We start from the raw sequence: 12,476 nt of genomic DNA on the forward strand, positions 1-12,476 counted from the left end.
TGAAAAACCTTTCAAAGTTAAAAAGAAATACTTTGAAAATATATAAATGAAGTATTTAAATCGACCGTAAATGAGGAGCTTGGAAATAAAAACTTTTCCAAACTACTTTTCTACAAAGTAATGTTATATAAGACTAAAATGTACTAGCTGATTCAACTGTTTAGAATGATTTTATTCTAGCTACTTTTTAGTAGCTTCGAAAGGTTTTATTTTTTGCAGTTTAGTGACATTTATGTTGCTCAAAATACAAATTTATTTATACGATCTGAAAACAAAAATAATCGATTTTTAGTTGATGACGTCACTAATAGATTAAAGACTGCAAGTTCAGTTGTATAAAAATGCGACAAAAATTTAACCTTGTGCAACACTAAATAACAGGTTTTATGCTGCTTGTTTATAAGATTTTTTTTCAATTTTTTAATAGAAGATTCTTTTATAATACTGAATTATCGTTTGAAGAACTTGTAAAATAACTTTAAAATTATATTTTAACCATAAAAAGTAAAAATTATACTTATTAAAGCTTTTGCAGAAAATACAAAGTATAGTAAGACTAAGTAAATAAAATGGTGCAATATAATGTTAAATTAATGTTTTGTTGTTGAAAATAAGTTTTTTTAAACTAAATGAGATCTTGTTATAGTCTATGTTTTGTTTATACTTCAAATTTTTTTTTCTTATTTTGAAACTAACTTATGTTCAAAAAAAACTATTAAAGTAATTTTAAATATGTTTTTATAACTTTTATCTTAATTTAATTCACAACATTTTAGAACCTTTTATGATTCAAATAGCAAAATTTTAATTGTTTTCTGATTTGTAATGATGTAGTTATAAAAAAGTTTTAATGGGCTAACTATTTATATTTTTAATCAAAACATTTGATTTAGTTTATAGGAGTTTTTTTTGGTTATTCTTTTTAGAACCTTAAACATCTACTATATTTAAATTTACATCTTTAAAATATATGTTTTAGAAAGTGGAAGTTTATGTGAATATAGAAATAAATAATTTTACTAACTTTTTTATACAATTTTATTGTTTTTAATAAATTTAATGCTATTCTTGAGTTTTGCAGCTATAGTGAAAATTTTTTAAAACATCACCATATATATTTAAAAATAATTTAGATTTAATTAAATAAAAAAAGTATCTTGATATGGTACAACTAGATATACTAATTGAAAAAAAAATATTAGATAAAAAATTCTGGTTTTTAGAGCTATTCATCGTGTATGAAAATATAAATTAGAACTTGGCTTTTAATAAAAAAAATTAAAAATCAATTTTAAAAATGTACAACTTTAAAAACTATTATATTCATAAGGTCGTACGTTTACACTTAGACATAAACTATTTAGGTAGTATAAAAACATTATCTATATTCTATAGTTCAAAACTATAAATAGCTAAATTTAAATTTAGTCATTACTTGAATGACTTACAAAATTGCAACAAAATTGGTATTTTGTTTATCACACTCATCTTTTTACAGGCTTATTATTTATATACATTGTACTATTATTAACATTTTGCGCCATCAAGTTACGTGACGTCACGAAGAGATTAACAAACGCAAAATAAATCTTATTTTTTTGAATTTAGATGTAGAATATATTGTTCTAACTTTACTTATGCTCCCTTTATAAACGACGTTCTAGTTTTGAACTTAAGCTTTTATATTTTTTTATTTCTAAACAAAATGGTCTGATAAACTTAAACAGCAGACATTCAAAACACTTATTTTAGTTTAGATTAAGTTTAATTTATTTTCCAAAATAAGTTGTAAAGAGTAACATTTTAGATAAAAAAAAATTTCTTTATTTAGCGATTTATTATTATTTTTTAATTTGCTCTTTGAATATTTGGTGACTTACTTTTAGTTTTAAAAAAGCTTTTGTAAATCTTTCGTCAAAATTATGGGGTTTTTTAACAAAATTTGTTTGTTTTTTATTATTTATAAGTGTAACAACTGTGTTTGAAAAAAATTAAAATTTAGTTTTACTTTAAATATGTGTAAAAGAGACTATGTTGTTTTATAATATAAATTGAGTTTTATGTTGCAATAACTCAATAAGAACATACTTGATAAATAAGATAATTTTAAATAATAAAATACACGAATAAAAAAAGTAATTGATTTTTGGATTATTAAAGTTATTAAATAAGTTAGACAAAAAGAGGTTGTGTTGTAGAATTGTATTATATAATTTTTTTTAGTATTTGTAATTTTAACATCTTTTATAAATTTACTTTAAAGTGATCCAAAAATCATTCTTAACAATGGAACAATTGTTGGACGTGCGTTAATTAAATAAATTAAAGAATATAACAAAAATTTAAAGCTAAAAATAATGTTTAAACTGGATTAAGTATGAAAATTGTCAATTGACACTTTTTTCTAAACAAAATGAATATGTCACGTGTCGTTTCACTAATATCTATTAAAAATGACTCATATATATATTTATCGTTTACATGTTTATTTTAAAACAAAGATAGCTTTTAAGAGCGACTTATATTTACTAGTTTAATACATAATTATGTAAATAAACAAAGGCAAGTAAAGTACACTTTCGTAAACTCTTTTTATTTTGTTAATAATCAAATTATATATGTATATACTTTTAAAACAGCTGTAGACTATTTTAGCCAAATATATTAGTTATATATTTAGCATTTATGATTTTTTTATAGCTTAAATAACATAATGAGAGGTTTTTACACATACAATGACTAGTATTTAAGCTCATTACTACATTTAAATATTTTTACTTATTAGCTTAAATTTGTTTATATCGAAACTGAAGTTTAAAAAATAAACTGTTTTTTTTATAATATTTATACATTTAAGTAGTTCCTAATCGATTTGTAAAACTTAATAAGGTCTGCTTTAACTAATAGAACTACAAAAAATTAAAAAAAAATTGAAAGTTGCGGTTTAAAAAATAATTAGAAAATACTTTCGTTTCATGTCAGATATTTTATTGTAGCGAATATTTGAAAATATATTTAATTGTTTGATTGTGCTTTATTGTTAGTATACTGGCAGATAATTGTAAATTAAAGTTTAGAATTTAAAAACATAAACATTTTCTTCTAATCCCTTCTACTATATCAAAAATTTTAAACTTAATATAAACTATTAAAACTAAAAAAAAAGTAGCGGTACTTTTATAGTTAATAATGTTGCAAAACATGCTAACTAGTAATAATATACTTTTTCAATGTTACAAATACATTAATTATTTTAAACAAAAGCGATTTAAAGTTTGTATATTTATTTTATATACTTAGTTTTTATATTTAGTTAAAACTTGTAGTCTTGACTCTTATAAATTTTTTATAAGACATTATGTATTATAAAACAAATAATAAATAAAAAAGACAGATAGTACCATTTAAGATGATTAGTGTGTTCTTAGTTGAACTTTTAAGTTAATTTTTTCTAGTCACCATATCGGTTACCTACAAACTAAACACCTACAAACAATTCTTGTTTTATAGCTATTAATAATTTAATTAACTTCACACATTTAATATTTGTTAGACTTTGCTTCAGTATATCACTGATATTTTCAGAGTATTGATAACTGGTTTTGTTTTAATCAAAGTTCATTAAAACTTTAAAACAAATTTTTTTAATTTTTATTGAAACTGACAAATTGTTTTTAAATGCGTTAGCCATAAAAATGACTTATTAAATCTATCAATAAACCTTAAAAAAATATTTTTTACTAAGTATATCAAAATAAAAAATAATAAACGATAAAATACTATTCATTAAAAAGTACAATAAAAAACAATAAAAAAAGTTGTATTGTATAGCTAAAAACTATTCTTTTTATTATTCATGTTCTACAACCTTTTATAAAAACTTAAGAAAAGATTAATAAACAATTTTTGTTTGTAAGTTATGTTCTTAGACCTGCAATTAATATAAGTTGTTGTAGATTGTTTTAAAATAAATTAGGTGTTTTTTTAATGCTAAGCAATGAAAAAACTAAATAATTTTATTTTAAGACAATCTTTTTTACTTAGTAAAATAATATAAACGGTTTTTTATGTTTAATTAATATTTATTTATGTTTAAGCAAAAATTATTCATTAGAAAAACAGCTACAATTCTTGACATTTACTTTCAAATGAAAATAAATATTTGGATTTTTGTATATGAGAGATAAAATAAACTTTTAGTTTTTGAAAATAGAAACGTTGTCATCTTTTAAAGTCGTTCGGTTAAATTTCATATTAAGAAATGTTATTTGTATTTTAAGTTATGAAAATTTAATTAATTAAATGTTTTCAACAAGAATTATATGTTAGAAAGTATAACATTTAGTATAAAATTAAACTTGAAAAAAATTATAAATAAAATTTTAATAAAAATGTTTTTAGACAAATAAAGTATTTTTTTAGAATTATAAGAACTGTGAACCTACTAAAGTTGTACATTTAAATTTGTATTATAATATACATTTGACTCAAGGTTCTAAAAAACGTTGTAAATAACATATGTGTACTTTACGATACAATATCGACTAAGCTTCCTAAATTACAATATTAATTTCAGACACTTTTAAAAAGACTTACAAAATAGTCTCTCAGTATTCATATACATCTTTAATAAATGCAAAAGTTTCAAATTTAGTTTTGCAGTAACAAGTTACATGACTTCACTAAAAGTCAATTAGATATTTAAGTTAATATCTTTACAGGGTTAACTCATTTTTTATTAAATTAGCTTTTTAATTTTTAAACATTAGGTTATTCACATTAAACATTTAAAAGCTTTCAACGGTGTTGTTATAAAACATGCCTAGAGTTTATCTTCTAAAGAAATTGCTTATAAGTAATACTAAAAAGTAAATATTTAATTTCGTCACAAACTAAGTGATTCATTAATTTTTACACTTATAAATTCAGTTTTTAATCTTTTATTATTAAACAAACAACATTTATTTAAAGTTACTTATTTTAAGTTGCAATACCTTATAACAATTGTTTTTTTGACAATAATTGTTTATTTTCAATGAATTTTCATAGTTGAAAACTTGACGTAATTTTTTAATCTCTAAAATTTTATTTAAATAGTTATAGTTTATGTAAGAACTTTATTTTTTTATCTTTACTTAGTTTAGATTAGTTTTAGTTTCAGTAATCAATATAGAAATTAAGAAAATGTTGCTTTTGAATAAGCTTTTTTCGCTAAAAGAAGGAGTTTATAGATATTTTTAATTCTTAAGTTAATGATAGCACGACTGAGTTTTTGGTATTTTCATGAAAAGAATAAAAACATTCTCCTGATTATTGTGAACATGTTTAATTGCAATGTAACTACCGTTAAGTTTAATTATCTAAAGTTTGACATCAAAATAAAGAACAGTATTTATTATAATTTATTAAACGTTTTGATTGAAAAACATTTAGTTTAAGTCTAAAAAAATATTTTTTTTTTGCAGGCGCGGATGTAAGTGGTTTTAGCAACTCATAAGTAAATTTGAAATATATTTTATTCAATCAAAACAAAATAACAAACTAAAAAATTGTAAAAATTTGTAAAATATATACTCCACTTTGTGTTCTTTAAATTAAAACGTAACTTAAGGTTTAAACTATTTAATTTCGTTTTTTGAGCCTATCCCTAAACAAACTTAGTGTTTAATGACTTTTCAAGTACAGGAACATACAACTAATAAAAACATTGCTGCTCAAAATAAACAGAAACCACCAAAAAAAGTTTGATGAATATTGAGTGGAATAATAAAATTATAACAAAAAAGCTATATATACTCATGTAACTTTTTTGCAGTTTTTATTTATTGGCTTTAGAAAGTATTTATATATAGTAAAAAGTAATCTAACAAAAAAATTATTTACACTAAGAAATGTAACACATCTATAAATTATTTTATACTTTTAATCATTTAATTTATAGTTATTAGAAAGTACATTATAAACATAAGTATTATTAGTAAAAATTGTTAACGAACAACAGAAAATAGTGACGTATTCAAAACTTGAAATTAAAAAAAAAATCTATTAAAGAAGTTAAACATTGTTGCTTCCAATATATCCATAAATTCAAACTTATAATTTGTGATTGTAAGCTAATTACGTCACTAAAGACTTATAATAAAACAACTGTAATCGATAATGTCTAAAAACTAAAGTTTTTATTTGTTGTAATAATACTATTCAAATGACAATCAAAGTATAAAATTACTTTCGATCATGGGTCGGCACGCTAATTCGAATCCATGAACCCTAAATCACAAAATTAAAATTCTGTGCACCCCAATTAGCATTCTTTAGCGCCGCTAGTATTTAAGAATATGTGAACACTTTTAACCATATTTTTACTAATAGCTAGGTAACACCCAGTTTACTTTTACACGCTAATTTTAAATTATCCACTTTACCCTTTCCATTTTAATAAACTTATATCGATGACCTATTTTTTACAACAATACAACTTGTATCACCCAGGTATAAAGTACTAACTAGATTAATTTAGTAAATTGGCACAACCTCAATTAACAATCAGTATTTTTGGTTCTCTTTATTGATTGATAAATTTAAACATTTACTTAAGTTAACATAATGATTTTTTGCTAAGAGATTACTATATGTGTTTAACAAATGTATTGCCACGAACAAATAATAAATAAAAAAATACACCAAAAAGTAACGAAAAAAAGACATGAGAAATTATCACAGCTAAATCCGTTTGTTGATGTGGAACTGTCTGTGTTTGTTTTGTTGCTAGCACGAGTCTGATCAAGCATAAATTTTAGGTTTTAATGTTAATGCTTAATAATAATTCAGGTCTTAATGAGGTTTATTGAAGAAGTTTGCTCAAAAATTAGTTTTGGTTCAAGGACCTGGATACACAAAAAGACCTCTCGGTCATCGAGTTGCATAACCAGGTTTAATCAAAATTATAATGAGCTAAAATATTATTTATAAAAACTTTACAGTTAAAAATTAAACTCTTAAACAAAAACTCAACGAAAAATGAGACTAGTAAACTTTAAATATTTATTAAAAACAAAAATATTCATAAAAAAAATTAAATATTAGTATTTAACATTATACACACATAAAATATATATTAAACTCTACGTTAAAAGGTTAAGTTTTAACCTAAAATGTTTTAAAATTTAAATTTTTTTACGTCTTAAAAAAATAAAAACAAAAATTATATATATTATAAGTTTTAAAATGTATGTTTAAGAATTTTAATTCTACTATCAACTTATTTTAACTTATTAAAATAAGTAAGAATAAAAATGAGCTATAACATTAAAATATAGTACTACAATGTTCAATAAAAAAAGCAAAACTGAGCTGTATCTAATAAAAACAAATATTTTTTTAAACTAAATCAAATTTTAATGATTAAAAATAACAACAAGTATATTAATGTAAATTAATATAAACTAAAATTTTAATAATTAGATTTATCTAAAGATTTATCAAGAACTTATAAAAATAGATAAATCATTTTTTTAAAATTTTAACATTAAATTTAACATTAATAGAAGAAACATTGAATTTTTTTCTTTTTTTGTGTAATATAAGAGACTAAAACACCAAGAGACCTATTATTCTAAAACTGTCTTTCCATAATGAGCTGTTTATTGAAACTGCTACAGGGTTGTTGCTCAACTTGTTGAGTAATTTCTTCAAATCGAGGTAAAATATCTCGGCATAAGTATTTAAAAAAAAAGTTACTTTGCCAAAGTTTTCCAACATTTAAAATAGCATAAGAGTTATACAAAGTAGTTAGAGTGTGTGAAAATCAAGTTTATCAAAAATATAATGCCATTACTGATTTCAAATCTAGTTTAATCTATATCTAAAAACTACTATTTAGCATAAAAAAAATTGTGATGATTAAACTTATTTTAAACTTTTATTTCTATAAAAATATAAATAACCACCTTAAGAAATATATAGTTTAAGATAAGTATTATACAGTAATTTTAATATCTTACTGTAAATATTTAAAATTTATCGTGTTACGGTTTTTAGTTAAGCTTAGTTTATTAAAAGAGGTTAGATAAAAATAAGAGTTCTAGTAAGTAAAAGATGTAAAATGTAATAAAAAAAAAGTAAAAAGGACAATCAATAATTTGCAAAAAAAAAAAAGAATTCAACTTTTATTAAGACCAGGGTTGCCTATCTTTGAAACAAAGAATTTTTTTCTTATTATGTCAAACATTTAAAGTAGACATTGTTTAATAAGTTTGACATGGTTGTAATTCTTTTGGTTAAAACTGATTTAGTAGATCAAAACTGTCTTGATTGACTTTAAACTGACCTTTAGTCATCTAGGTTTTTTCAATTTTTTTTTACTTTTTCAAAGGCAAGAAAAATAAAGATATTCATCAAAAATCCAAAAAATTACAAAATGAATCATTGGAACTGAATTAACTATATCTCATTAATAATTTAGAAAAAAAATGCCTGAAATCTCAAAACTATACTGATATAAAAAAAAAAACTATCTTGAGTCAGCCTGAGTTTAAGGAACAAGTTCAAATTTTTTCGAGTTATCTTATGTCCTAATGAGATTTTCAAAATATTGAATTACCCAGGATTATTCTGATTGTGTGGCAAACTTGTTGATTACTTGAAATATCAAAGTTATAACGAACAAACAATTTTAAACACTAATTTTAAGTTAAAAAGAGAGTTAACCAAAAATTAAAACCAAGCTCAAGTTCAGAAAATAAATTCTAACCTAAAATGGGTATTTAAAAAATCCATTCTAGTCTGAGTTTAGATAAAGTAACATAAAACATTTAAACTATATATGTTTTTGAATTTACATAAAAAAATACTGGAAAAATTGTCAACTAAAAGTTTTTTTTCTTTCAAAATACTCAAATAAAGTAAAATAACTGAAGAACTGTACAATACTTTGAAACATTTACAAAACAAAGCTGTTTTTAAATAAGCATAACTAAAACAGAAAAAACTAGCTTAATATTTCACAGATAATAAATTTTTAGTTGTAAATATAGTTGAAACTACAACTAAGAATTTTCATCACTAAATGAATGAAATAAAAAATATTATAATAAGATTTAAAATTAAATCCTGAGAGTTTTAAATGATTTATACTTTCCTGAGTTGTACTAAGTGTGGGACTCTACATGAGATACAAAAATTAGCCATGGTCATCTTGGATTTAGAAAAGAGAAAGCCAAAGCTGAAAAGTAGCAGTATAGTTAGAGTAATATTTTTATAAAAATAAATTAAGGATTATATAAATAAATTCATAAAGAAATTACTCATAAATGTATTCAGAGATTTTTCACAAGTATCAAAACTATACTACCTTTTGATAGAAAAAAAACATGCTTAAAAAGACTGTTTTTCTAAGAAAAATTTATTTAGAATGAGTGTGTGTCAACTCTGAATCATACTATAACCTAGAACTCTATATTAAATAGGTTGCAACTTTTAAGAGCAAAAAAAAATTGTTAAAAAAAAGTATTCTGAATTTCATCAAACTAGTAAAGTCATCCTTATTTTTGAAAAAAAAAATGTTTAGAATTAATAATTCAAAAATGGACAGTTATCTTTTATGTTAAAACAACAGATCAAAATAAATAAATAAAAATAATATTTTTTTCAGTTTTTAAAGTCAATAAATTTAATAAGTAGTTTAATAAAAAAGCATACCTAGCTAGCCTGAGATTTTTAAAAAGCTCTTATAAGATTCAAACTATCCTCAGTGTTTGGCTACTCAATGTTAACTTAAGCCTATAATTTCTTTAAATTTTATATGAAATACTCAAATGTGGTTAAAGGTATGTATTTACTTAATTTGAGTTATTTAATACTTTAAAATGTTACTTAAATATTAAGCATTACTACTTATGCATCTATTTAAAGAGAATTATTATTACATTTTAACTATTTTTATCTTAATTGAATTATTTTTTATTGAATATAAATACCTTAATTTTCTTGTAAATAAAATAACTTGCTTACATTTTTCAATATTTTAGAGTTAATAATATACTTATCATTTGAATACGTAAATAGGAATTATTCTTTAGTTTAAAAAGTATGTATATTAATAATTTAAAAAAGGAACTTTCTTCACTAAGCAAAACATTGTAATTTACTAATACTAGAAGTAAAAAGGAAAATACTAAACTTTTTAATATAATCATGATCGTAGTTGGATGACAGCTTCCTCCACATCAGTCAACTGAATTCAAAACAGCTTCGAGCATTCTCTCTATCCTTTTAGATGCAAACTGTTTCCTCAATGTTAATATAAAGAATGATATGTGACTTTTATGCCGTTATAAATATATAAATTAAAAAGCTATTTTATTTGTTGTGAGGCAAAATTATGTGAAATATGTACAGTACAATAATATTTTTTTGTCTTTTAATTAAACTTTAATAGATACAGTAAATGTTTTTTTTTTTACATACTTATAACCGATGAAGTTGTCATAAGGTTTTTTATCATTCAACAAACCCATATAATTTTTTAAAATGTACAACAAGCGTGTATAATCTTAATTTAACAATTTTAAGATAGCCACTATGTAGTGGCTTACAAATACTTTACAAACTCAATCTTTCTACTAAAAATATAATAACTTTTATATAAATACTTACAATCATTTTTCGTTTGTAACAAAAATGTACATGACGTCACAACTAGCATACTAACTTCTTCATAATGGTTGTTTGTTCTGCCCAATTGAGTTTATCGTGGGTGAAGTTTGTAGCTTCCAAAATTCTTCAAAACATTTTTTTTTCTGCTTTTTAAAGAACTTCATAAATACAACCTGTTACAAGTAGTGTAAGTTATAAAATACGTAGTTTATATGGTTGGCTACTTTTAAAAATATCAATAATTTAAAATTAAAGTATTTTTGATAATAAACATAAAAAATTAGTATAAAAACTTTGTCAACAGAAAAACACCAACAAAACTAGGGATTGTAAAATTTAGTTGCAATCTTGTTCTTTAACTACTGTAAATAAATTCATAAACTATATTACAAACAAAAATACAAATAATGAAGTGATGTTTAAAAAATGGATTTCAAATATATTTTGTAAATGTTTTTAGCATGCAAAACAAAAATTAAATCACAAGATTTTATTCAACCAATGCTTTAAGTTCTAAAAGTACTAAAATTGTTTATTTATTATCTTAGTGACACACAAACTAAGAAAGTTGGATTTCTTATATGACTAGTTACTGCAGAAAATAAGTTGTTCAAATTGAAACGTTTGCTGGAAACAGGAAGTCACCTACAAGTTTAAAGTTCAAATTGTTTTGCTTAAGAAGTGGAATAAAACCTATTTAAACTTTTTTTAGAACAAAAACTTAATAATCAATGTAAAATGTCAATAAGCATTAACATAAAATCTTGATTTAAAGTAAGTATATTAATACATTTACTTTAAAGAATAAATAAACTGCTTGTTATTACAATTGAAGATTTTCGAGTTACTGACATTTTACAAACAATGTCACGTTCATATTTTAATTATATATGATACCGTTCTAAATTACAGTTTCATTATTTTATAAAGAATTTAAGCCTAAATTAAACATATAAAAATCAAAAACAAATAAAGCTTAATATAGATGATCAAAAAGTCATAGAAGTAAAAATGAAAATCATTTCAATCTTAATTATATATTATCTAAATCAATTGTTTTAAAATTTCTTATTCAATTTCTACAACAAAATAAAGTATTTAATTTAACACAATTCGCTTTATAAACCTTCTATTTACGTCATAAAATATTTTGCACAACCTGTAAAATTAATTTTGAATATTTTATGAAGTTTCTATTTTAGTAAAAAGAGTCTTTTTATTTCACAGTTTGTAAGTCGCTAAACCAATGACTATAATAAACAAAACATTACATACTAAAAAAAGCAATGAAATAGCAATGTCTGTAAACACTGATCAATTAATACGATAAAATTGTGTAAATTCTGTCCTGCAGAACTTTTGTATTGTTCAATATAAACAGATACTTAAACACTCATAGTAAAAGGAAATAAGCAAAATTATATATTCATTTTACATTAACTGTTACACATTTTTTAAAGCAAACACAACAAAAAACTACTCGAAAAACCGGAACAGAGTCAAGAGTATGTAACTGCAATAATAAAAAAACAATGTTCAGTCGAGAACAGGTGTAACTTTGAAATTGTAATTTACGTAGCAGTTATCTTATTTAAAAAAATGACGTTATGTCATACATATGATCCATTCAAAAATTTTTCACGAACAGAATATGCTAATATAGAACATATTTTACTTAATAAAATAAATAGAAGCCCATTAACTGCATACAACTCACTAACTACTTATCAAAATTATTTGAAAATAAAACGAAAATACACAACAAAATTTAAAATAAGCAGAATATTCAGACCAAACTTCACGTGCTTATTATGCATCCT

This window comes from Thalia democratica, chromosome 3 (assembly GCF_965202585.1).
Source record: "Thalia democratica chromosome 3, ktThaDemo2.hap1.1, whole genome shotgun sequence".
Lineage (NCBI taxonomy): Eukaryota > Metazoa > Chordata > Thaliacea > Salpida > Salpidae > Thalia > Thalia democratica.